Consider the following 26,000-nt stretch of genomic DNA (forward strand, 5'->3'; position numbering starts at 1 on the left):
TTCCTCATCTGAGGCATGGAGGTGCAGATCTTTGCCACAGGGCCAGTGTGAGGATTAACTACACTCAAGTACGCAAAGTGCCCAGTGCTCTACAAATGTTCTTTCCTCTTGTGCTGCTCTGACCGAGGAGCGACAGCGGGCCAGGCAGTGTGATGGCTGTGCCTTTCCATGCCCGGATGGGATGTCCATGTGAGAAAGGCACACAGGAAGAAGCCAGATGAAGTTCTAGGAGATGATATTCCAGACACCTGTGCTTCTGGCTTTGGAGACTTGGCCATGTGTAGCTAATACTCTCCTTCCTTCCATTGACCCCCAAACTCTCCCTACACCCCTCTTCCAAAAAATCCCCAAAATCCAACATACAATTTTCTTATTAGGAAACAAAAAAAAAAAACAGTGAAAAGTGGCTGTAGCTCACTCATTCTCGGTCCCCACCCGCACTGCCTTTCCTGTGCGTTCCCAGCACTGGACCTTCCGCAGACCGCATCTCCCCATGCCGTCCTGTGCTTCCAGCCCATTAACGAATGTCGGACCAAATCCGGCTCCCAGCTTCTCCCTTGGCAGGCATCTGCCTTCCGCTCCTGCTATTTACTGCCCTTGCAGTCAGTCGCTTGTCACTCTCGAGCAACGTAAATACATTCTTCAAGCAAGGCAGCATGAGATCAGCCATCAAATGCCTGAAGAAACCAAAGGGAAAACCAAAGCCAGAACATTTGTCTTCTTTTTATTTTAATTTCTGCATCGAAGACAAAGCCCGGATAATTGGTTGCAGTGAAAATACACAGGGAAGATGGTTGTGCTCTTTTAACCGTCCAGCAAAATACATGTCGAGCCATCTTTGCCCGCCTGGGGACAATGAAAGGTGGCAGAAGCTAGGAGAGGTTCTTGGGGGGAAGAGATGGCCAGGACTCTCACTGAGGTGGACAAGAGCAGTGGAGTGGGCTGAACAGCTGTTGCTTCTGTCGGCCCCATACCTCTCTGCACTGCTGCCCCTTCCTCTGGGGTTCACTCCTCTGACTCCGGGGGTGGGGGCTGCCCATCACGGTGACCAGCCCCTCCCACAGGACGAGCCAGGGCACCCCAGCCCTGTGGCAGTGTGCTGCAGGAGCGCTCTGTGCTGGGGGAAGAGCTCCCTCTTCCCATCTAGATGACAGTGTGTTATTAGCCTGGAGGCGCCAGCAGCCGGAGCCCCTGCCAGAGACAGGAAGCCAGTAGTTAGAAAGAAGCCAAAAAAATCAAGAAAAGGAGAAGAGCAGTGAAAGAAAGAGATGGCGGTGGTGACAATGACAATGCAACATCATCTGAGTCCCTGGACCCCGCCATTCCCGAGGCCAGCATCCTGTCTTTCCAGTTTCATCAAAACCAACATATTTCTTTTTGACTTAAGCCAAAAACCCGTTACTAGAAACTCCGTTCTGATGGGTTGATGATAGGATGAGATAAAAATCAACGGAAAGACACTGAATGGACATCGCCATCCGTGGCTGGTGTTTCCCTATTGGATGGCTGGCCTCTGAGTCCTTGCTATTCAAGTGTGTTTCCTGGATCAGCAAGCGGCCCCGGCCTCAGCCTCACCGAGGTACTTGTGAGAAGTGCAGAATCTCTGGCTGGCACCCAGACCTGTTGACGCCGAATCTGCAATTCGATACTGGCCTTAAGGTGATCCACGTATTCACTCAAGTCAAGAACATCCCCCCGCTCTACTCTGAAGGCACTGAAAGTCTCCTTCCCCACCTCCTGCAGCACACTGGCTGGGGGTTGGTGGGTGGAATCGAATGCTACATCACACCACAGAAACTGTTTTCAGAATGTAGACTCCAGGGCCTTGAGGAGCGAGGAGGCGAGGTCGGGAACAGGATGCAGGGCACGTGGTGCCCCAGGTGTGGGCACGCTTGTCCTTCTAGGCCACCTGGTGCACTGCCGCTTCTAACCAACAGCTCTCGGAAATGACAGCTCTCGCTGGCCTGCCACAATACAGGCTGGAGAGAACCAGGAGGATGTCAGTTCCCTCCTACTGATTCCTGAAAGCTCCCGGCTGGAGTGCCTCGCAGCTGGATGTACTTACAAACCACAGCAGCGACACCATCTTTGTCCCTGAGGGGTTGATCAATAAAAATCAATTTAAAAAAAAAAAGGACTTTGGTGCATCCCAGGACACGTAGCGAGCCAGGCATCCTGCAGAGTGCAGGAGGTGCACTGCCCTTGACTTTGAGGAGGGGGGAAACAAAGGTGTCCATCAATAACTCTATCACCTTCACCCAGAACAAGCCCCCAAAGCGTTACACACTTCCTCAGTCTGGATCCTTGGAGAAAAGAGACAGAACACTGAGACTGGGTAATTTAGGGAGAGTTTATGAAAAGTTTATTGTTTACAAAGGTGTGGGCAGAGTTTGGGGAAAACAACAAGGGAGGATGTAGGGAGCTTGGCCTGAACGCGTAAGGAATAGGGCAGTTACTGGAACCCACAGAGGGCAGATGTACAGAGGAGGCTACCTGAAAGGAGATGTGACCTTCAGCAAATAAACCACGGTGACCCAGCAGGCACAGAGTCGGGGGAATAAATACCCTGACATCATTCTCCTTCTGTCCTCTGCCCTCCTGCCACTGCCTTCCAATGACCAAACCCAATCGGACGTCGGAAGGCAAGGGGATCTGTCAATCCAGCCCATCAGAGACTGGCTCCCAACACACAGAGCAGGTGAGGTAAGGGTAGAGGGAGGAAACAGATGATCCCACACACAGATCAGTCTATTGGCTGGACCAAAGATGGCAAATATGCACCAAGCATGCCTTATGCCCTACTCCACACCTGTGACAGACATTAATAATCGATGTGCCTTTCCCTGCTAGGCTTGGACAAACTTTAACACAGAACTCTACCTCGAATCTATTAATCTTGGAACGTGGTTGCCTAGCTAATATCCATCCCCTCATTCCTCCTTGCTCACAGAACCAAGATACTGCCCAGGCACTAACATACCCCAGCTCCCCAGGTGAGAAACTCAGTTTCCCCTGCAGCTAGGAATGGCAAATGACACAAAGGCAGCAGGCCGCTGCATAGTTAGTACCACTCTCCTTTCTTCCTTCTGACCTTGTATGCACTGGTGATCTTTAGACTGTGTCTCTGATAGCCTCATTGAGCCCCCGAACCTGTGCCTCAGATGAAAGTTTCAAACTATTTTTTTAATCGAATTATAATTGACATACAATATCCTATTAGTGTCAGGTGTACACGATGATGATTTGATATTTTTTACATTGGAAAATGATCACCCTGCCAGGTCTGGTTACCATCCATCACCATACAGAGGTATTGCAATGTTATTGACTATATTCCCTATGCTGTACATTACATTCCTATGACTTGCATATTTTATAACTGTACATTTATCCTTCTTTAATCTCCTCCACCTATTTCACCTGTCTCCCCACCCCCTCCCCTCTGGCAATCACCAGTTCTATCAGTGAGTCTGTTTCTGCTTTCCTTTGTCCATTTGTTTTTTATAGACCAAATCTAAATGAAATCATATGGAATTTGTCTTTCTCTGACTTACTTCACTTAGCAGAATACTCTCTAAGTCCCATCCATGTTGCCACAAATGGCAAGATTTCGTTTTTTTCTGGCCAAGTAATATTCCATTATATGTATACTGTATTATACATTATATATAATATAATGTATTTTTATATATTATACATATATATTTATATATTATTGTGACATTTATATTGAATATTTATATATTAATATATAATATTTACATATAATGTAATTATACATTATATAAATAATGTGTAAATAAAATTATAATGTATAATATATATACACACCACATCTTCTTTATCCATTCATCTATCCATGGACACTTGGTTGCTTCCATATCATGGCTATCATAAATAATGTTGCAGTACATTATGCAGTACATAGGGGTACATATATCTTTGCAAATTATGTTTTTATTTTCTTTGGGTAAATACCCAAAAGTGGAGTGGCTGGATTGTGGGGTAGTTCTATTTTTAATTTTCTGATAAAACTCCATACTGTATTCCATAGTAGCTGCCCCAATTTACATTCCCACCAACAGTGGATAAAGATTTCCTTTCTAAACTTCTTGATATGAAAAGTAAATCTCTGTTTGACCCACCACCCATGGGATCTGTCTGATACTTGCCATCAAATGCACTCATAACTGACACAAACCCTGTGTGCCATACATTCTAGAGAGATGTGAATTCCTTCACTCACACACGTACTTATTTATCCCTGTGCTAACTGCCAGGTGAGAGACAAGTGAGGCATAGTCTGTCTCCTCTTCAAGGAACCTTGATCTACATTTTGAAAGATTGGTAGGAGTTGCCAAATGGATAAATGAGAAGAAGGCACACGAAGCAGAAATGAGTGTATGCAACGTCGGAATGTTAAGTACTAAGAATCCATCTAGCAGTCTATGATGTGTAAAAAATGAAGAAACCATCCCTTTCGAACAACCAATTCCGAAAAACAACCAATTCAATTCAAACCCGGTCGTGAAAAAAACAGAAGTGATTATCTACTTGGAAAGAACCTGAAAAACAGCCAAAGATTATGCTATTTCCTTGTATGATGGGAAATCAAAAAGTGGCTTGGGATTTCCCAAAACAAATAAAATTTTATATAAAACAGATGTAAAGTGAAACAAAATGTATTTGAAGTCTTCTACCTCAGACTCGCTTCCCACAGCTGAATTTGGGTCGCAAAACTTGGAATCAGGTCGGTACTTCCAAATGTATCCCCCCATTCCTTGTGCATGCCCTTTCTGTGGCCACACTGGTCCGCCTGCTGATTACTGAACACTCCCTGGGTCCGTACAGTTTCCCAGCTTAGAACCCCCTCCCCAGTTCTTGCCTAACCCCCTGTTCTTCCAGGCCGAGGTGAAGATCCACCAGACCCAACAAAGGTAAATCTCGGGTGACAGGAAGCTGGGTTTAAGGAAGACACATAACCCCCAGGCTCTCAGAGAGCCCTGCTGTTCTGAACTCCAGGAGTTCACCATCAACAAGATCTATTCTAACCACACACGGGTTTGTTGTTCACCTTCCTCTTTGTGTGACGCTCCTGTAGTCAGGAAGTGGGCTGAACATCGTTTGCTTTTCCCTCCCAGCATCCCTTCCCCTCCCTTTCATCCACGCTCACATCCCTCCCCACTGGGGACCCCTGGGCCCTACCCCTTCCCCACACCTGCTCTCTCCCCGGGGCCAACTACAGGCCGTCAGTCTATGGGCACCGGCACACAGCAGCACCCTCTAGCCATGGGGAGTCATGTGACTCAGGCCTAGCCAATCGCAGCACTCCTCTCTGACCTCCGCGTGGGGAGGGGGGGGCGCCAAGGGGTACTCACGTGACTCGAGCTGGACCAATCAATGATTTTCTTGAGGTTTAGAAAAATTTGAGCAGCGAGGGACAGGGGGAGAAAAAAAAAAAGGAGTGCGGGGTCATTAGAGTATTCAGATCCAGCTAATCCTAAAGTTAGGTTCACCCATGTTTCCCAGTTAGTGAGCCAATAAATCCCCGATTTGCTTAAGTTAGTTTGAGTTGCCTTACTGTCATTTGGAAATGAAAGAGTTGCGAGTAAAACCCGTACTGTTACCCCACTGCCCAGCACATGTCTGCGGAACTGATCACAACTGGAAATGCAAGGGCAGATTAGAGGACATTTAAAAATTTATTGGCTATGATTCCATGTATATGAAATGTCTGAAATGGGCAAATCTATAAAGATAGAAAGCGGTGGGGTGTAAAGAAAGGATTAGGGATAAGGGCTAAGAGCTGTGAGAGTTCTTTGTAGGGTAATGAAAATTTTGCAGCATTGATTGTGGTGATGGTTATACAACTCTAAATATACTAAGAGCCATTGAATTGTATGCTTCAAACAGGTGAATAGAGTGGCATGTAAATTATATCTTGGGGCACCTGGTGGCTCAGTTGTTTTAGCATCAGACTCTTGATTTCGGCTCAGGTTATGATCTCATGTGAGTCAAATCTGGAGTTGGGCTCTGTTCTGACAGCACAGAGCCTGCTTGGAATTCTCTCTCCCTCCCTCTCTGCCTCTACCCCACTCATGATCGATCTCTCTCTCTCTCTCTCTCCCACACACACACACACACACACACACACTGTTCAAGCCTTTCCCTGAACCACACCCTCCAGGTTTTCTCTTGCTTGGTGCCTTTGTACCTGAACTTCCTTTTTCTTCCTTCTTGTTGCCTGAACTTCCCTTTTCTTCCTTCTTTACCTGGCAAACTCCCCATGACTCATGCAAGTCCCCAAATGAGTATCATGTCTTCCAAGAATCCTCTCCTGACCCCTTCCAGCCAAGTCCTCTGTGCTCCTAAAACCGCTTTTGCATGTCTTTATTATAATTCTAGATACTGTCCCTGTGTTTGTCTGCCATGTAAGCCTATGGAGGCCTCCTTGTAGACAGAGTCCAGCCCCACAGGGACGAGGCAAGCATGCATTCAATTGTGTGTTGTAGGAATAAATCTACACTAGCAATATCCCCAGCTTAATTAGACAAGGGATGGTAGTAAGATATTTGAAAAAAAAAAATTTGTGGGGAAACATCCATAATGGGATAAAATGTATAAGTGTCCACAAACTTCTTCCCTTCACCCACCTGCCCAAGAGAACCTCTCTAATTGGCGGCCTAATTCTCCTTTCTCTTCTGTCTCTGAGAGACCAATTTCTACATTTTTTTTGGTTCAGGGCCTGGAATGAGCAAAGAAGGACAGCAGCAAAGGTATCAATGGAGGAGGAGAAGGACTTAAGGAAAAAGGTCTAATCAACCTGTGTAATAAAGAATGGAGAGAGAAAAGATGAAGTTCAGGGAATAGAAGTGGAAAAGAAAGGGCTAGTGGAAAAGAAAGAATTCTTCGAACAGCTTCAAATAGAGTATAGCACAAGAGGGAACAGGTCAAGAGTCAAAACAGCGTACAGGGCGTGCTGTACAGGGTTATATATCTGGAAGCCTGCCTAATGTTCTTTCAGAAAGATGAGAAAAAAGCTAAATTCCTTTTTTGTCATGTTTTGGCTTATTTGGACTGTGCTTCTATAACTGGTTCTAGGACTGGACCATATGGGTCACAGTTTCAATAGGGTTACATGAAGTTTCAGTAAATGCAAAATGAAACTGGAAAACCAACTGAAAGCATTTCCTGCTATTAATAGGATAGAACTCATTACCCATTTCCATGGACCATACTTGTCTTCACATTTCCTCATACTGTTCTGCCTGGTGAGAATTGTGCTTCCTGGAATAGCAGAAACGTGGTTGAGCAGCAGAGGACACAATCATATGACTGTCCACGACAAGGCCACCCCAGGATTCAGGACCCTGGATCCTGACCCTTGTTTTACCACGAGGGTGTATGACCCTTGGAAAGTCATTGCTCCTCTTTAAGCCTCATTTTTCAAATGAGGGGGTTTAGACCAGATGACCATCAACTGTTCATTCCAACTCGGAGATATGATTATAGGAGCCTGGGCCAATACCCGTCTTAAAAGCCTCCAGATTCCAGCTCCCAAACCCCCTACCCTCAACTGAAGGCTTTGGGGAGATTTTTTTAGGACAGCAGTGAGCTAAAGAAACTTTAGGGCAATAGCCCTAAAGCTTTGGAGCAAAGATTGTCAGTGAGCTCCCCAGGGAGGGAACTTTGAAGAAGCATATGTGCCCACAAACAGCATTTAATTAAAGAGCAGCAAATGGCAGCATGGAAAAGCGGAAAGCAGGCTGTTCAGGAATATTTCTCCAAATGCAGAACATATCACTCGATATCTCTTCTCAAGCCAAGCAACGTTCACAATGGCTTTGCTAGAGACACAGGGTGCCTTTGGGGTCATCTAACCGGTTGCTCTGGGCAGGCAGCTGCCCTCGCCCTAGGCCTGGACACAGTCTCCTAAGCCTGGACATAGTCTCCTAAGCACGGTCTTCACCTGGTGAGACTGGGGACTAAGTTGACCTTAAGCAAGACAAATTCCTCGTTAAGGGATTGCTAAATCTATGTGTGCTCCAGAAGTTTCCTGTGGTGTTTCTGACTCATGTGTGGCAGATCATCAGCAGATTGTGTAAGAATGGCTAGGACCCCAAGAAAGAAGCACTTCCAGAACACACGAAAATTGCACAATTTTCCCCACCAGCAGAGTAAAGGCTAGACTTCAGAATGATTTCCTCAAGATTGGATTGAGGAACGTGCCCAAAGCTACAGAAACTAACGAGTGCCAGAGCTGGAATTCGAACCCAGGGTTCTCGGAGACCAAAGCGCATGCTTTTATTTATTTATTTTTATCTTAATATTTTTTAATGTTTATTTACTTGTTTTTGAGAGAGAGGGTGAATGGGGGAGGGGCAGAGAAAGAGGGGGACAGAGAACCCTAAGCAGGCTCCGCGCTGTGAGCACAGAGCCCGATGCGGGGTTCGAACCCACGAGCCATGAGATCATGACCTGAGCCGAAATCAAGAGTCAGACGCTTAATCACCTGAGCCACCCAGGTGCTCCAAAGCTCAAGCTTTTAAACACAATGCTCTAGGCCTTCCTCAAGCTTTATTATGGCTCACGCCCCATTACAGCACTGGGCTGATATGCGGCATCTATGCCCTGAGGGTTCTATACTCTGAGGATTCTTCCATTCACTCCCAGGCCATGGGAGTGGATGGTACTCAGCGCTAGGAGTCTGCCTCCTAAACCAATTTTTCTTTCTTTTTCTTCCCATCATTTGATGGAAGTTGTGAAGAATACCCAGCATCTATCTCTGGAAGAGCTCTCACACACTGTTTTATAATTATCCATCCATGTGACTCTTCCTCCTTCATTAGCCTGTGTGATCCCTAAGGCAAGGCTCTTACCTCATTCATCTTTACATCCCAATGCCTCACACATCGACAGACACTTGATCAAGGCTCTTGATCAAGATTGTGGGAAGAAAGCAGGAAGAAAGGAAGGAACGAAGGAAGAGAGGGAGGGCAGGAGGAGGGAAGAAAGGAATTGAGTTGAATAAGATAAAGAAAATAAGGATCTAGGACATACATTTAAGGCTTTTCTTGTATAACAACCAGGTACAATACATAGTCTTGATCGGATCCTGGTTTGAACAAACTCTAAGAGATATTTAGAGGCAAATGGGGAAATTTGAATATGGATGGATATTAGGAAATTATTCTTAATTGTTAGGTATGTTAATGGTGTTGGGGTTACATAAGAAAATGTCCTTATTGTTTACAGATGCACAATAAAGAGGAGAAATGTCATGAGTTATATATCATTTATTTGTAAATAGTTAAAATACTTCAGAAAACAAAGGATGGCAAATCAACAGTTGTTGGCTCTAGGTAATGAGTATATAGATGGCTATTATTCCATTCTCTCCATTTTTCTGAACATTTGAAATTTTTATAATACAAAATTCCAACAATGCACTTTTCCCATATAACCACAGTGCAATTATCAAATTCAGGAAATTATCATTGCTGAAATACTACTCTCTTACATACAACCCATACTCCAGTTTGGCCAACTGGCTAACACTGCCCTTTAAACCAACTTTTTGTTCCAGAATCCAATCCTGAATCACATTTTGCAGTTCCTTGTCATGCTTCTTTGCTCTCTATCAATCTGAAACCGTTTCTCAGCCTTTCTTTGTCTTTCACATTGGCATTCTGTTTCGTTGTACTTGTGCAATTGTGACCATGACTTGATTCTCAACTCCTACAGGATTCTGGCAGGAACACAACAGAAGATGTTGTGGCCTCCACAGTGTGACACATCGGGAGGTACCAGGTGTCAGTCATTGATTCAACAAACATGTACAGAGCATGTCCTAGGGGCTGAGTTCTGGAGTCCCCAAATGGCATCCAACCATGGCCTCACTAGTGAGGAAGACAGGAAGTGACTTCGTCCCAACCCAGAAGGAGCTGTCACAGTGAGCAAAGCACTCCAGGGCAGAGCACAGGAAGAATGGAGAAGGAGTTGCATTTGGAACAGTCTGGAAGGCAGGTGAGGAGTTCCCCAATAGGGATGGGGAAATGGGCCTTGCCAGATGGCTTTGGAAGCAGTCAGGAGTCAATGAGCCAAAAGTTTGGAGATTATAGGATTGTCAGGTTGGATGTAGAGATAGATAGCAAAATAATAAAGATTTTTTAATATAAAAATGGCATCCCGCCATGTACACTGTTTTATAATCTGTTCCTTTCACTTCACAACTTTACACATTTTTTCCATGTCAACAAATGCAGCTTAGTTTTAGTGGATTAAAAAAAAAAAACTTTTGTTAATGTTTATTTTCTGAGAAAGAGAGACAGAGTGCGAACAGGGGACAGGTAGAGAGAGAGGGAGACACAGAATCCTAAGCAGGCTCCAGGCTCTAAGCTGTCAGCACAGAGCCCGATGTGGGGCTCGAACTCATGAGCCATGAAATCATGATCTGAGCCGAAATCAAGAGTCGGACATTTAACTGACTGAGCCACACAGGTGCTCCAATTAGCAGATTTTTAACTGAGCTATTTTGGGGACACCTGGGGTGGCTCAGTCGGTTAAGCAGTTGACTCTTGATTTCAGCTCAGGTCATGATCTCACAGTTCTTGAGATCAAGCTCCACGTCAGGCTCTGTGTTGATAATGAAGAGCCTGCTTGGGATTTTCTCTTTCCCTCTCTCTGCCCCTCTCCCACTCATGCATGCTCACTCTCTCTCAAAATAAATAAGAACCTTAAGAAAATAGAATAAATGAGCTTTCTCCAATGTCCCACTATGATTTATTTAGCCAATCTCTGGCTGATGGACATGCGGGCTGTTAGCAATTATTTTGCCACTACGATCTTCTACCATTCTTGTCCCATTTCTCTGATTATTTCCTTAGGATAAATGCTGGAGAGGCTTTTGGCTTCCGAGGTCAAGGCCAAACCTAAAGGATTCAAGCTCTGAGTCACAGAGGGCAGCATTAGGCTGCTAGTTGTTTTTCCTTATCCCTCCAGCCCCAGCAAAGCTCCCTAAAAGTCTGCCTCCTGCCTGTCTGAGCGGACTGTGGACCCAGTGTGAAAGCTGGTTTAAACTAACGACTCACACCAATTATTGCTGACACAGATCATTTAAGACTCCAGGTAGGCACATCGACATTTTCTAGACATAAAAGCTCGAACCTAGATAGACTAATATCCAATACCAAGATGCCAGAAAGGAAAAACATGGACAAAAGGGTTTAGATGCCACTCTGCCCGGAGTCAGGGAAGGAGATGGAAGCTTCACACGGTTAGCACAACTGGGGAGGAAGAACACAGACTTCGAAGCCAGGTGACTCAAATCTTGTAGTTTGGGGCAAATCACAACGTCTCTGAGCCTTGGGTTCCCTTGGGTGTAAAATGGGAAGATAATGGCCGCATCGTGGAATTCTCTGAGGACTGACTTAGCCAACAAACACGACTCACTGGTTTAGTGCTGGATGGGCAGAAGCCAAAGAGGAAAGTTTACTCACCACACGTGGTTCAACTGAAGAGACTTCATTGCAGGGACCTCTTACACAGGTGCAGGCAGGGTTCAGGGGACAAGCAAGGCACTCAGAGACTGGCAACAGTGGGAAGCCATTACTTGGCTAGAGTCACAGATGTAGCTGCTGCTGGTGACATGACCAAAGAAAGAGAAAACAGAGAAGAAATTCAACATCCCCACTCTTCCTGCCCTCCAGTCTCCTGCCATTGCCTCCCATGGCCAATCCTAACCAGGAGCCAGTGACAAAGGACTCTGGGTGATGCGGACCCACTCAGGTGCACGTTTCTATGTCAAACATCATGGCATCAGGGATGCTGACTGCCTTGAGCAGCACATACAGAAGAAAGCAGTGGTGTTGCAAGGGTGCGGTATAGCCAGGTCACCGAAGAGGTCCAGGCTTGAGGAAGGCAAAAGTTCAAATGGACTCAAGTGGATTCTGTCTGGGAATCCAGGTAAATGAGCCATCGATTCAGAGACATCCAAACGCAAGGTGCTGGAATTCATCTAACCCATTCCCCTTGGTTTAGAGATGGAAAAAAAACCCAACCCAACACGAGTAATTTGCCTATTATCTTCTTCTAGCTAGTTACACATCCAGGACCAGAACTGAAATATTATGACTCCAGAACCAGCTTTTTTTTTTTAACTACACACATTATTACTGCAGCCATGAATCAAAGTTGTCTTTGGCAGAGCTATCAGTGCACTTATTCCGAAAGTAGCTGAGCCATAAAAGGTTAATTATCCCTTGTAAACTGTGCCCAACAGATGCTATGAGAGACCAAAGTAACCTCATCTTTGATGGGCTCAAGCTAGTAGGAAGTACAAACAGTCTTCAGAGCTCAAGGAATAACGACGGGCAAACTTCCTCCAAACTCAAATTCTCAGGAATTTTATAAATACTTCCACAATGGCAACACCATTCATTCAATATTCACTTGTTGAGCATTTACTTTGTGTCAAGGACTTTAACTGCTAGGGAAACAAAACTGATTACATGCTGGCCCTGCCCCAAATGGGCCCCCCTGTCTGTGCCCTCAGTTGATCCTAGGTCATTCCAGGACCTTGACCAGTCCATCCTTGGTCATAAGGACCTAGCATATTCTGGCCCATATTTACTCTGGCCCAATTTACTCTTGTTAAACATAATGAGGTCGGTCTACTGGGGGAGGGAGACAAGTCAACACCAAAGTCAACATAGTCAGACATACACACAGAGAGAACTGGGAAAACAGAGCAGGGGCATCATTTCCAAATAGGGGCATGGTTGGCTTCCTAGAGGAGGGGCCACCTGAACTGAGTTTTCTTTTTTTAATATTTCTTTATATGGGGGAGAGCACAAGCAGGGGAGGGGCAGGGAGTGGGGGCAGAGGATCTGAAGCAGGCTCTGCGCTGACAGGCTGAAAGCAGAGAGCCCGATGTGAGACTCGAACTCACGAACCACGAGATCATGACCTGAGCCAAAGTTGGATGCTCCACCGAGCCCCTCAGGTGTCCCTGAGTTCTGAGACCCGTAAGAGTAATGCACAAACATGACATCTGGGTGACTCAGTCGGTTAAGTGTCCGACTTCGGCTCAGGTCATGATCTCACGGTTCCTGAGTTCGAGCCCCTCAACAGGCTCTGTGCTGACGGCTCAGAGCCTGGAGCTTGCTTCAGATTCTGTCTCCTTCGATCTCTGCCTCTCTCTCTCTCTCTCTCTCGCTCAAAAATAAACATTTAAAATTATTAAGAGTAATCCACAAACAGGAGACTAAAGGAGATGGGGTTTAGTAGACTCAATCTGATATAGGCTTAGATTTTTCTCTCTTCTCATTTTCAATTGTACTTCCACCTGCCTCTCCTTAGCCGATGGGGTTTTTGCTCTCTGATAAGAAAACAACCTTCCGCTGTCCCATAGAAACATCGGTGTGAGCTTGTTCTGGTCTCCTTATGAAAACCACCTGTCTGGAAGGCAGGTGGAAAATCACAGGAGTCACACCTGCCTGGCCTGACAGGCGTGAGGAGAGAGGGCATCGGAGCCTGGCCAGGAGCAGGCCGAGAGGCGGGAAGAGGGTAGAGAAGTTCCTAGCAGCTCCCGGTCCTGACTTTCCCCTGCTCGCTGTGGGGCACAGGATTGGGGCCAGAGTCCACAAGGTCCCCAGGCGCAGCCTCTCCTCTCAGCGCAGGTTAACATTGGACAAAGGCACAGAGAGCGTTCACCCCAGAGCCTTACACGCCTCAGATTTCAGAACAGGTGACAGCCACTCTTGTGCTGGGAGCTTATAAACCAGCCTGCAGCTGGGCCCGGGGCCGGCTGTGTCTCTCCTGGGGCAGTGTGCCCAGTGAGTCCAAACCCCATGGCAGGGCATGATCGGCCTCACTCACCCTTGAACCCATTGCCCCCCACTGCCCACCCTTCGCCTACACTCGCCTCCACCTCGTGGACACTCCATTCCTCTTGCCTCCAGACCTGTGCAAACACTGTTCCCTCCACCTGACACTCTGACCCTGGCCCTGATCCTTTATCCCATTAACCCCTGCTCCTCTTTCAGGTCGAAGCTAGAAATCCCTGCTTCTAGAAGTTTCCTGTGATCCCACCCCCAGGTCCCAGGGAGCTGCAATTGCCAGACTGCGTGCCCGTGTCTCCCTCAAGGGCTCCGCAGGGCAGAGACTGAGTCCTTTCATCCCTGTATCCCCAGCATCCAGCACACCGCCAGGCCTGTGAACGTGCCAGACCCGGTGAATACATCCCTTCTCTCATGGGAGCCATTGAAGGACTGATTCCAGTCAGCAGGATGAGAAGGCCAAGGTCATTCCTCAGTTGAAGTGTCCTTGTTGGGGGGGGGGGGGGGGGCGGGGGTTTGATGCTCAGAGTTCTCCCTTTGCATGAAAAACCACTCCCTTCTATTTGCAAAGGACTTTCCTCTGCACCACCCTCAGGGGTAGGTATTAATCTATCCGCTTCCAGATGGGGAACCCGAGGCCCAGACAGGTTCGGTGAGTTGCCTGCGATGCACACTCGGAGGTGACAGAGAGCGGGCCAGCCCCGGGGTCTCTGACTCGGGTTCACCAGCACCTTTGCTGGCCTTCTGGCATTGCCCAGGGGAGCCAGCCAGCCTGAGTTCCAGGTGAGGAGTCGTTGCTTAGGCCCTTCCTGTGACCTGTTAACTGCTCTACAAGGGGCCCACAGGGACTGCCTGACCTACTCCATACTGGGGTACAAACGGCTCAACTCTCCCCCAGCCAGCCCTCACGCACACACGTGTGAGCCCCACCCCATGGCTTTTAGGTCCATGGCCCTCAGGAAAACGGGGGTAGGTGGCCACAGAAAATTCATGACACGTGGTGGGAGGGTCGAAGGCACAAACGGAAGACAGTGGTATCACCCAGGGCCCATGAGCCCAGGCATCCTTAACACCGAGGAAGGACGACTCCTCCCTTCTTCCCGCCTCCCAATCCCACACAGGTGCCTTTTGTTTGAAAAAACTAACTGGGACCCAGCTGGCAAGAGAGTCTGGAAAATGTAGTTTCTCAGTCTCGGGAGTGCAGGGAAAAGATAAAAGGGCAGATATCGAGCTGAACAGCAACAGGTAGCATCTGTACACCATCAGGGCCACTAGAATAGGGCGATGTCTCCAAAAGGCCCTTGTGAAGGGCCAGGAGCACAGGGAACGTGCTTTCTGAGTGTCCTGCACCTGTGGGCATTCTCCTTACTTTGGAGGGGGTCCTGCCTTCTACCTCCAAATAGAAGTGAAGATCTCAGCCAGCCTCCCTTGAGGCTGGGAATGGGGCATCGGCTCCACAAATCAAATTTGCCAGCAGGATCTATTGGGATAGAAGCGGTGATGTGAGGGAAGAAGCCCAGGCAGCCTCCATGTGCTGGGAGGCAGCGGCAGCTGCAAGGCCTGGTCTGTCCGGAGAAGATGCATGAACCCCTGCTCAAATTCCTGGCCCAGCAGTGACTGTTCCCTCTAATGTTCACTGGGGGCAGTCTCTCACCAGATCGATCCTGCAGCGGCGTCCTGCGTGTCACTGCCAGGGATTCAGCCTCAAGCCGGATCCCCCAACCTTCCCAAGATCCTCTAATTTACCCATCTTTTTACACAAACATTAAAGCTAAAGTATGAGGTCTTTACAAAGCGTATACAGATCAGGAGCATACAGCTCAAGAAATTTTTATAAAGTGAACCGTCACCCAGAGCAATAAGTAGGGTATTACCAGTACAAGCAGGTGCACCCCCAGGGGCCCTCTCAGAAACTGTCCCCCCCAACTCTAATGTAATCCCTCACCCGACTTCTGACAGCATAGATTCTTTGTGCCTATTCTTGAGTTTTATATAAATGGGATCATAAAGCAGATATTATTTGCATCTGGCTTCTTCCATACAACATTGCTTCTGAGACTCCCCAACGTTGCTTTCTGTGGCAGTGCTGTGTCTGTGTTCCTAGCTGTATAGTATTCCATCAGAGGAGCAAACCACAGTCCACCCATTCGGCTGCTGATGGACTTCAGGTTGCTTCTAGTTTAAGTTTATTAAAAATAATGCTGCAATCGGGGCACCTGGGTGGCTCAGTCGGGTAAGTGTCCGACTTTAGCTCAGGTTATGATCCCCAGTTTGGGGGTTCGAGCCCCTCATCAGGCTCTGTGCTGACAGCTCAGAGCCTGGAGCCTGCTTTGGATTCTGTGTCTCCTTCTCTCTCTGCCCCTCCCTGCTCACGTGCTCTCTCTCAAAAATAAATAAACATTAAAAAAATGCTGCTATCAACGTTCTCACATGTGTCTTTTTATGTGCATTACAGTGCAAGGCAGTCATAAGAGGGGGACAGAACTGAGGCCAGCTGGGATTTTTGTAAAGAAAACAAGTTATTAAAACAAAACACACTGTCCCCAAATGGCTTTCAGCTAAGTAGAATCATTTCTAACAGAGCCATTTAGGGTGATTCCCTGGGCCCACAGCATCCCCTGTAATCAGCATCACCTCGGGGGCATGTGGGTGGCTCAGTCGGCTAAGCGTCTAACTCTTGGTTTCGGTTCAGGTCATGATCTCACGGTTCATGAGTTCAAGCCCCGTGTCCAGCTCTGTGCTGACGGCACAGAGCCTGCTTAGGATTCTTTCTCTCCCTCTCTCTCTCTCTCCCCCTTCTCTGCTCGAGATCTGCACATGCACTCTCTCAAAGTAAATAAATAAAATAAACACATAAACCATAAAAAAAAAATCCACCAGCTTGGTGGCATCCTGGTGCTAAATGACACTGCCACTGCTTCACTGCGCTGTGACACGGCAGGGTGACAGGGTCCCCCCTCTAAGCCTCAGTTTCCTCACCTATAACAATAACGCCAACTTCATCAGACCATTGTGAGGATCACAGTGATGACGGAAGGACAGGGGAGGAAGGCAGGGGGACAGATAGCACTGCGGACTGGCTTTGTAGCAGATGCTTCCACAGCATTAGCTCAGGGGGGTGTCACCATCATCCTATGAGGTGGGTCTCACCGTTCTCTTCGTCAAGTTGAGGAAACTAGAGCTCTGAGGTTTATGTGAGGTCATAAATGTGGCTCGAGGTCACAGGCCTGGTGAAGGGCATTGTCAGCCCTGCCCAGGTCTGCCCGCCCCCCCCACCCCAGTCCACCCAGAAAGTGGGGACCGGGATTCTGCCTCTTGCTGGTAAGGGGAGTCCTTCGCCTCCTCTGAGCCCCGCGTGTAACTCATCGGCAGCGCGCGGACAGTAAAACCATCACAGGGCAGTTGTGAGGACAAAGTGAGTTGGTGGTTGGGAAGGGGAGGGACACTAATGTGTCTGAGGAGAGCCAAATGATTTACACAGATTGAGGTAATTTCCACGACAGGCATCCAAGGTGGGAGCCCGGTTACTTCCTTCTAGCTAGGACGTTCGGGTGTGTCATGAACTGTGACTCAGAAGTCCCAGAGGGACGCCAGCCCCCACCGGCCTCATCACCCTGGACATTCCAGTTCCTGCCCAGGGAGAGGGGTCCAGTCAGAACTGGCCCCCGCAAGGTGGACACTCTCCTGCCGCTGAGGCCAGACTCATAACTCCTCCAATTGTCTTTGTTCCTCAGACCCTGAAGCCAGGCCTGCACCCCCCAACACACACACACACACACACACACCACAGGCCCGGCTCAGCAAGCCCCCTCCCAGCCCCCCCTGCTATCAAGAAAGCCATTGTCAAATGCACACACTCAAAATGCTAAAAGACTGCGTTTTTATTTTTCAAGGGCCCATTGCTAATCACAAGAGGCCACTTAGTCTGAGTGGGGCCCAGTAATGTTGATTAATGATTATGCATTTCTCAAGAGAGTGGGGACCGCTCCACTCCTCTGTCTCCTGCCCCAGTGCCCGCCCCGGGTGTGCGCATTAATCAGGGCGACCGCGGGTGAACTAGAGCTGTGACCAGTGACCTTTGGGCAAGAGCGCTGCAAGGCCCCAGCACCGGGTCGCTCTTCGCTCTTCGTTTCCAGGTGCGCTTGCTCCACACCCTCCTCAGCAGGGCCCTACTGCCCTGTGCCCTGCCTCACCCCTGCCAGGGGAGTCTAGGGGGGTGGCTTTTCCACTTCCGTGCCTGGATCACCCCTCCCATCACACGCCACGTGGATGTGAATATTAATCAGGCCCCACACACCTCCAGACAGTTCACCTTAATGATCTTAAGGGTTTTCCTTAATTTCCTTTCTCTGTGTGACAGATACAGACATTAATAATGAGTGAGGGTTCTCAGCCCCTCCCCCCGCCCCACTATCTCCAAAGGATATTCAATCTTCCTGTATTCAGCCCCGCCCCCTGCCCCGCCCACGTCCCTCCCACTCTTTTCTGTGGGTTCCCTTCTGGCCAAGCCCGGCTTGTGCCACGTTTTCGGAACACAGAATCCGGAGAATGGGCTGAGGGCGACCAAACTGGAGGCAAGGAGAGAGAAAGAAGGCGGGGAGGGGTTGAGATTCAAACATGTCACTGAGGGGAGCAGTTTTCTTGGAGTGGAGGAGTCAGGGGGACTCTCGAACACCCTCAGGTGTGAGGGACAAAGTGGAGCAAATCGGAAGGAGGGCTTTTAAGAAGCGGGGAAAGGCTGACAACCAAGGGCTGGCTTTGGAAAACCACTCGGTTCTACTGCTACTAGATGTGCGGGACTCTGAGGCCAGGCAATGCTCCCTTCTAGGAATTAGGTGCCTTACCCAAAGGATATGTGTGTCACTATGTTCCTCAGAGTACGTGCCCCGGAATATTCACAGCAGCATGCTTGTTATATCCTGAAACTATCCCGATGCCCACCAACAGCAGGGTGGACAAGTAAATCATGGTGTATGCGGACCATGGAGTAAGCTTCAGCGATGAGAACAAAAACACTACAATTATACACAACATGAATACTCTCACAAGCGTAACGTTAAGTAAACGCAGACAGACACAAAAGAATATGTACGGTATGGTTCTATTTGTAGAATATTCTAAACCAGGAAATAACTAACTTACAAGTCAAGACTGTGGCTCACCTGGGGTGGGGCTTGGTGACTGGCCCAGGGCAGGTGTTCAAGAAGGCTTCTGGGGGCTGGAGATGTCATATTCTGATCAGGGTGCTAGTTACCCCAGGTGTGTTGGTTTGTAAAAAGTCATCCAGGTGTGTGAACTTTTCTAAATACAGAGTATACAATATTTATTTTTAACAATTTTTAATGTTTATTTTTGAGAGAGAGAGAGACGGAATGTGAGCAGGGGAGGGGCAGAGAGAGGGGAAGACACAGAATCCAAAGCAGGCTCCAGGCTCTGAGCAGTCAGCACAGAGCCCGACGCGGGGTTAGAACTCACAGATCGCCAGATCATGACCTGAGCCGAAGTCGGACACTTAACCAACTGAGCCACCCAGGTGCCCCAGGATTTATTAAAAAAACAAAACAAAACAAAAACCAGCAGCATTGTCCTGGATCTGTTCTTTAGACTTGTTAGTAAAGGTCTGAATGGCCGTAAAATCGCTTTGCTTGGCTGGGCTGTGTTTCTGTGAAGGCGGTACTGTGCTGAGACAATGCTTGGTATTCTTTCAACTTGGTTTGCTGTTCCACAGGGGCCTTCAGGAAGACTTGTGTTTCCGAGCTGCCCTCGTGATTCGCTGGGACCCCGTGAGTGAGTGCCGGCCAGCAGCTTGTGGGCAGAAATGATGTAGGCCACTTGCAGCCTGGCCCCTAAAATCGGCTGCGCAGTCCTCCACTGGCTCTTTCTTGAGCGGCCACCTCCAGAGAATTCAGTGGAGGACTCTGGGGTCCTGGGAGGTTGTGGAGCCGCTGAAGCCCAAAGCACAGCACACACGGAAGTTTGAAATCCCGGCACTAATTGAAAGGACACTGAGTCGCCGAATAACTGCGTGGAGCAGACCCCCCTCCTCATTCTCCACTCCCCTTCCCGGCCCCCACCATCCTCCCTGCCTACCCGCATTGGCCCGTGACTTGGACAAGAAATGGAGCTCTGCTGTGATATGCAGCAGGGAATTAGTGATTGGTTGCTGGTTACAGCTATTAGTCTAACCTGACTGTCTGACTCACACATATTGCACGTTTCAAAAGAAGCCATTTGGGGCCTGGGAGTGGGCCCCATCTTGTTAATGGGAGTGGAGGTGAACACTCTTCAGGGAGAAATACTGGTTCCTGACCCCTTGCACTTCCGTAGGGAGGGAATTTTCCAGGGAGGAAAAGTACACAGAAACTCAATTTTTCTCTCAAAGGAAGACTTGTGTGATTGGTGAGTCAAGGAAGGGACTGACCTCAGTCCTTGTGAAGCCAACCAGGGCCCCTGGAAACCACCTTCTGGGCTCTCCCCACGGTAAGCTTGCAGCAGGAGACACCCCTGTCCTTGTTTTGCTATGCTGGTGACCAGGGCAGTCTTTCAACTTCTGGGGTTCCTTTTTAGGACATCTTTGTAACTGCACCCCTATGACATATCTTCCAATCCATCTTTTCTCAAGAATGAAGCTGTCATTTTTACCTCTCATAACAGTGATGATCTCTCCCTTGGCTCCGAACCAAGGAAGAGGGGAGAGTGATTTACTGGTCCTCTAAAATCCAACAAAGACTAGGAAAGTAGCTGTTCTCTGTAGCAATGGCCCAAAACTGAGGCCAACTCCAAAATATCACTGTAAAAATTTTTTATTTATCAGCTGCGCATAGGGCGGCCTTTTCCCACGTTCACGTGACCCGGCGGTTGGACTGAGGGTCTCCTTGCAGGGCAGCAGCTCCAGAGCAGAGCAGGAACTGCAGCGGCCGGAGTCATGGCAGAACAAGCATTTAGAAAGTGTCTTCCCCTCTTTGACCAAGTTTCAGTTGAAAGGAGTGCAGCCGAAACTGTAACCGAAGGAGACATTATGCTTCCAGAAAAATCGCAAGGAAAAGTTTTGCAAGCCAACAGTGGTGGCTGTGGGAACAGGCTCCAGAGGAAAGGGTGGAGAGATTCGACCAGTCAGTGAGTGTGAAAGTTGGAGATAAAGTTCTTCTCCCAGAATATGGAGGCACCAAAGTATTTCTAGATGGCAAGGATCGTTTCTTATTTAGAGATGGTGACATTCTCGGAAAGTACGTAGACTGACATAAATCATTATTGAAATGGCATGAAGGGAAGCTGCCCATTCTGGCGAAGTTGTGAAATCTTTCATCATGTAAATAATTTTCATGTCTCTCTTTTACAATAAACTAATGGTATCCAAAAAAAAAATTTTTTTATTAAGTTTATTTATTTTGAGAGAGAGAGGGTGGGGGAGGGGCAGAGAGACAGGGAGTGAGCAAGCAGGCTCCACACTGTCAGTTGCAGAGCCTGACGTGGGGCTCGATCTCATGAAATGTGAGATCATGACCTGAGCCTAAATCAAGAGTCAGACACTTACCTGACTGAGCCATCCAGGCACCTCTTGAAAAATCATTTTGAATAGAAGTCAGGGAAATTTCAAAGGATTTGTCAAAAAAAAAAAAAAAAAAAAAAACACAACAGGCAAAAGGGACTGAAATGAGGGGTAAGTTGGGAAAACACTAGCTGTGACCCCTCTTTTGATAAACAATTTAGATGAGCCTCACTTCTGTCTTTTACATACTAGGATTTGAGATCTCATTCGAGCAAAGAGTTCCATGCCTAAAGACCATTTGCAAATCTGATTTAGATAATCTTTTAGGTACCCTGCAGCCCGAAGGATCTCTGACTTATATAAGAAATCCCAAATTCCGTTTTTGTAATGTTTGCCAATAACAGTGGTCTGTGACAGACACAGACAGATAACAGGCTGGGATGCAGAGAGAAGTCTGAGGGTCGGCTTCTAGATGAAAGCTCTTTTGGAAGCAAAGAAGAGATGCACCCAGGTGATCTGAGCTGGTGGGACAGCGGTGCCCAACCTTTCTTTTGTCTTGGGCACAGTCTGATGGTCTCACCCGAAGGGGTGAAAACGGATTACGAATACCGCGTGGGCCAGAGACAGCGTGGACAGTGTTCCCGCTGCGAGAGGCAGGAAGGGCACATTGCGTTTAAGGACCTGAGAGAAGGTGGTTGGGAGGTGAATTCGCTTCCTACGGCTGCTGTAACGAGTCCCCACAAACTTGAGGGCGTAAAACAGTAGAATTTTATTTTCTCGCAGTTCTGGAGGCCAGAAGTCTAAAATCAAGGTGTCAGCTGGACCACACTTCCTCCAAAGGCTGGATAACAGATTTCGTTCCTTGCCTCTTCCAGCTGGCGGTGGCATCAGGTGCTCTTTGGCCCCCCTGGTCTGGGGCCCCTGCTCCAGGCTCTTCCTCCACCTCCCCATCACCTTCTCCTCTGTGTGTCTGTGCCTTCCCCTCTTTTGCCAAATATCCCGTGTGGCCCTTATAGGACACTTGTCATTGGATTCAGAGCCCACCCGGGTAATCCAGGACGATCTCCTCATCTCAAGATCCTTGATTACATCTGCAGAGACTCCTTCTGCAAATAAGGTCATATTCATAGGTTCTGGGAACTAGTGTATGGACGTATCTTTGGGGGGGGGGGGAGGGGTACCATTCAACCCTCTGTAGGGGGCGTATCACAATTTTGAGGAGTATGTAATGAACATTTGAAATAACATTCAAAATAACTTGAAATAGTGAACATAATGAAGCCACTTTTTAATTTTTTTTTGAGTTCATTTATTTGAGTCATGTCTACACCCCAGCGTGGGGCTCAAACTCACAACACCGAGATCAAGAGTGGCATGCCCTTCCGACTGAGCCAGCCAGGCACCCCAAAACCATCTTAATTTTTCAGCTACAGAATTGCCCTGCTTCCCTGACCCAGAGTGTGTCTGGCAAATAACTTCAGTAAGCCTCTCTAAGGTGGGTAGGCGTGATTAACTGCAAAGCTTTTATTTTGCAGAGTATGGAGTTTGGGAGCCAGAGCTGAATTGACCAAGACAGACGGGACTGGAAGAGCTATGTGGAGAAAGGATGGAGAGAAGGCAGGAAGCCAGGTGACCACGCTAAGAATTTAGATTATGAAATGGATCCATTCCTTCAACAAATATTTATCTCAACAAGGCTGTGTGTGCCAGCCTTTGCACTAGGTGCTGGGGATATGGCAGTGAACACACACACAGTCTCTCCTCAAGAAGTGTGGGCAGTCACTTATCCCTGTGAGGTTCAATGCCAACACTTCCACCTTCTTTTCCCCAAATCTTCAGCAAAATCCACAATGCTTGCTAAATGCTCTGGAGATGAACTTGCGGGAGGAGATGGGAGGATATAGAGTCTCGTTCCTGGGTTGGAATGAGGCAAAGCCAGAGGTCCCTCCAAAAGGCCACGTGTGGTTTCCATGCGCTAGTGGGCCAACTGGGGCTTTTTAGGCACATCCAGCATCTACTTCCCCCTTCTCATGAAGCAAGAGCACTTTGATTTGCTTTTAAATAACTACTTCTCCCCCTTTGCAATCTCAATGGGACTGTGAGTCAAGTGTTTTTCCCTCAATTCCTAGTCACAAGAGGGTCACAAGGGCCAAGCTAGGCCAGTAAGACTTGGGAGATGAACCCTAAAAGGAGAAACGCAAGCATAGAATAAAAAGTGGAGCTGATTTAGCCCAGCAGCTGCAGTCAAGATTAGTTCCTGTTCCCCGAATCCCTGGTACCCCTTCCATATCTGGTGTCTCTGCGGCCCCTTGGAATCTGTGACCTACTCTATATCCTTCCAATAAATTCTCTTTTGCTAAAGTCAACCAGAGTCCTTTTTGGGTACCTGTAATCAGAGAAGCCTAACTGATCGAAGTGATCGAGAAAAGTCCCAAGCCCTCCTACCCACTAAGAGGTCTGGGCACCTGCAGGGGATGAGGGCATGCTGTGGTGACAGATGCATCTCACATCCTCAGAGCTGGGTTTGTGACTTTTCTCTCAGGACAGTTTCGACCAAAATTTAAAGTCTCCCTTAAGCTAACAGTGATTGCCCTTAATTACCAAGGACACTCAGCGTATCAGTGCCAGCCCTTAGAAAAAGGCCAACACGATGCCAGAGAAGAGTGAGGGATCAAATTCATCTAGGTCAGATAAAGGCTTCCGATGCAAACTTGAGCTTAATAAACATTCCTGAGTGATCCTTAAACCTTGCACCTGAATTCAGTTCTGCACTTACTGTGGGTCTTTCTGGCCCTGGTGACAAGGCAGGGCCTTCTCCTCCATTGTGCCCATGCATTCATACAGGCCACAGGGGAATTCCTCAGGGGAGAGAAAGCTAAATTTATACCTTCAATTAATCTTCCAGTGTTCTTGCCTGCCTTCAGTCTATACGGAGTCTCCTTTTGCCCCAACCACTAGGATCACACCTATTAGCAGATAATTAGCCATTATAGATAGAAGCCGCTTAGCTGCTTTTTAAAAGTACTTCAGTTTTGAATCCAGTCTTCCCAGGATCTCAAACCTCTTCTAATATCCTCTTTCAGGGAACCAGGATTCCACTCTATGAACAAGAAGTCCTTTAAGACTCCCAAGAGACCAGGCCATCAGCTCTCTCCCTAAACACACCAAATTCCTACCCAATCCATTACCCATTCCAGTAGAGAGCACACACCCTGAAGAGAGAGAGCTGGTCCTAAGTGCATCTGCCCAAGCACTACTCAATAGACACCTAGTTTTTATAATATATATGTAGACTTTATACATTTACATAGATATTTGTAATTATATATATATATATACACACACACACACACACACATATATGTGTATATATGTATGTGTATGTATGGGTGTGTGTGTATATATATATATATAATTTTTCCCCTTTCCAAGCCACAAGGCAATCCCCCCAGGGATGATAGAAAGCTAATTTATACCTTCAACTGAAGTTTCCAAACGTTCTGGCCTGCCTTTAGCCTGGCAAGAAAACAATCTTTTTTTGCCACTTAATGCCAGATTCTGACCTTTGTCTTCCTCAACTGCAACGCAGCAGCCGAGATCTTAACTCAGAGCTGGGTTCATGCCTTGTTTTTGGTGCCTTGTAGCTGCTTGGTCTTAAGTGACTTAACCACGCTGAGTCTTAAGTTTCCTTACCTGAGAAATGGGAATAATGCTATTTCACAAGGTTGTTCCCAAGCCCAACCGAAATACAGAATGATCGGGAACTTTAAAAACATACAGAATGGAAGCAATGCAAGAAATCTGCATCCTTAAAAATCCCAAGTGATTCTCCGGTACAGCCACATTGGAAACCATAGATGGGAGGCTTACATTAAATGATCCAGAAAGTAAATGTGATCCAGTCACATTCAGCAGCCGGTTGTGTTTCTGGAAATAGGGTTCTACCCTAACGGAGTTGTGAGGATAAGGGGAGCACATGGAGAGTCATTCTGGGCTTTCGCCATACATGGAAGGAATTGCATGGCAGGATACTCTCCCCTAAATTGCAGTTGCAATCACCAGAGCCACTCGGAGTGAAAAGCAAACAAGTAAACTGCCAGGAAGCACTTGTTTTCTCAGCCCAGCCTTTGGAGATACTAACGGTATGAAGTCCAAACAGAGGATTAGATGTTTCCCAAGGTTAAGCTTTGTTATTTAGTTAATGCTGGAAATGTTAAAGGGGAAGGGAGTTGTAATGAATGAAGGGTTGGCAACCACATCACCTGTTCAGTCAGTGTTCCTCAAAGCAGCTCAGAACACGGGGATACTGGCAATATACTGTCCCCCTGAAATAAGCCGGATCAGGGTGCCTGGGTGGCTCAGTCGGTTAAGCATCTGACTTCAGCTCAGGTCATGATCTCGGGGTCTGTGAGTTCGAGCCCTGCATTGGGCTCTGTGCTGACAGCTCAGAGCCTGGAGCCTGCTTCGGAGTCTGTGGCTCCCTCTCTCTCTCTCTGCCCCACCCTGCTTGTGCGGTCTCTCAAAAATGAATGTTTAAAAAAAATTTTTTTTTCTTTTAAAAAGCAGGATCATTCCTTTCTAGCTTTCTGCTATTTCTCCAATGCCAGAAGAGGGGGGCAGCGCTCCTCCTTCCTGTCACCCCACCTGGTGATGAATGATGAGAGCCTACCTAA

The 26,000-nt window shown here is 47.6% G+C and overlaps 1 protein-coding gene, 1 long non-coding RNA gene and 1 pseudogene across 2 annotated transcripts in view; 1 reads left to right on the forward strand and 2 right to left on the reverse strand.

The window, feature by feature from the left end:
- Window positions 1-353: 353 nt before the first annotated feature.
- On the reverse strand, window positions 354-11,633 carry LOC125156489 (uncharacterized). Its single transcript, XR_007148626.1, has 3 exons — window positions 11,499-11,633; window positions 5,379-5,408; window positions 354-1,191 (listed from the first exon to the last, which is right to left on the reverse strand). It is a non-coding gene; the product is annotated as an uncharacterized LOC125156489 (long non-coding RNA).
- A 3,745-nt stretch (window positions 11,634-15,378) lies between these two features.
- Window positions 15,379-26,000, reverse strand: part of DERL1 (derlin 1) — a 39,174-nt gene continuing 28,552 nt past the window's right edge. Inside the window, exons 8-9 of the mRNA XM_047842592.1 lie at window positions 16,269-16,274; window positions 15,379-15,389 (exon numbers count right to left, since the gene is read on the reverse strand). The gene's annotated coding sequence lies outside the window, so the exon portion shown is untranslated. The remainder of the gene's footprint in view (window positions 15,390-16,268; window positions 16,275-26,000) is intronic.
- LOC125156487 (10 kDa heat shock protein, mitochondrial-like) lies at window positions 20,416-21,080 on the forward strand (annotated as a pseudogene).

Source organism: Prionailurus viverrinus, chromosome F2 (genome assembly GCF_022837055.1).
Source record: "Prionailurus viverrinus isolate Anna chromosome F2, UM_Priviv_1.0, whole genome shotgun sequence".
In the NCBI taxonomy this organism is placed as follows: domain Eukaryota; kingdom Metazoa; phylum Chordata; class Mammalia; order Carnivora; family Felidae; genus Prionailurus; species Prionailurus viverrinus.